This window comes from Propithecus coquereli, unplaced genomic scaffold (genome assembly GCF_000956105.1).
Source record: "Propithecus coquereli isolate 6110/MARCELLA unplaced genomic scaffold, Pcoq_1.0 Scaffold734, whole genome shotgun sequence".
In the NCBI taxonomy this organism is placed as follows: Eukaryota; Metazoa; Chordata; class Mammalia; order Primates; family Indriidae; genus Propithecus; species Propithecus coquereli.
The window spans coordinates 76,462-78,061 of record NW_012153441.1 but is presented as its reverse complement, the minus strand read 5'-3'; positions in this window follow the sequence as shown (position 1 = coordinate 78,061).

Sequence of the window (1,600 nt, the reverse complement as noted above, 5' to 3'; positions counted from 1 at the left end):
AAAAAATTAACCAGGTATTGTGGCACGTGCCTGTAGTTCTACCTACTCGGGAGGTGAGGCAGGAAGATCAACAAAGCCCAGAAGTTGAAGGTTATAGTGAGCTATGATGGTACCACTGCACTCCAGCCTGGCCCACAGAGCAAGACCCTGCCTCAAAAAAAAAAAAATGTAGTACGATTGGTAAAACTGTTACTAACACTTCGTAGGGGCACAAGTCAGCTCCATGGCATCATTTGTTTTAATGGTAATCAGCTGCGAAATTGCAGAGAGCCCTGGATACCAGCCTCAGGAGCTGGATTTATCTTCTAGCCCAGCAGGTCCCCAACCAAACTGTCCAGGGACTGTCCTGGAGATTCTCATTGCCCAGAGATTCAGATTCTGTGGGTGGTGACATCTGGAAATCTGTATTTTTAATTAGCTCCTTACCGACTCTCATGTAGCCAGATAAGTGTGATCAGGGCACTAAGATTTTTTATTTTTTTAATGAAAATGACAAGGTCAGAGGTGTGTTTTCAGAAGAGTGTAAAGTGTTGGGGAGAGGAGGGACTGGAGTTTCTGAGATCAGGTAAGAAACTGTGTTTACTGTCCAGGGGAATAGTAATGGGGCATGAAATGGAATAGGGAAAACACGGTGCCAAGGAAAACAGTGAACCAGGGAGGAGAGGAGTGTGGCGCTTCCGCTGTAGATGCCCAGCTACATCTAGAAATAATTGAACAAATATTTTGTGGGCATTAGACCAGGCAACTAATAAACAGGAGTAGGCAGCAATCCTTGCCTTGGTGGAATGTGTTCGAACCAGGTCAGGAATGAGATCACTGGGGATTGAGCCTGAGCTCCAGCGCCCCCTGGAGGTCTGTTACGTACGCTAGGCTGACCAGCTCCTGTCAGAATATTGAGCAAAGTACCTCCCATGGAATGTTCTGGGACCTTAAAATAGACACCCAAGTATACCCCCTGATGTTTATGGTTCCCTGTGGGGCAGAAATTAAGTGTAATCCACAGTTGGGATTCAGACATGGGTTGACTAGTCTGAAGGACTTGCAGTTTATAGAGATGATTGAACTAGAGTGAAAACACAGGTGCCTCCAAAATCAAATCACACTGAGCGGAAAAGCCTGGCAATTCGGATAAATGTGGACAGAGGTGGAAATACCACAGGGTTAAAGGCTGTGGGCCAGTTCAAGACTGCACTTTTACCCGGCCGGCCCCACCTCAGGGTACTTGTGTCTCTGGGAAGTAGAAAGTAGAAAGGAAAGAATTCAGTGATGAGGACCTGGAACCTCCGATCCGGGAAACTCCTGTGAATGGGCTGTTCTCTGGGGCAGCTGCATCTTTTCTGCGTTCTGGAGAGGAAAGGGTGCTGGAGGCAGAGATCCCAAAGACAAACTGCAGGGGCAGCGTGCAGATTGACCCCCAGCTGCCTGGGAGCCAGCACGGGGACAGCAAACGGACAGCTGCCGAGCTGCAGGCGTCGCCTGATCATCTGTGAGGTCCGCAGGACAGGAAAGACGGTTCCCAGAGGAGGAACTTGGAAAAGGACGGGATTTCCACCAATCTAGCATGTAGGGGCTCAGAACATTGGATTTGTGGACATTACTA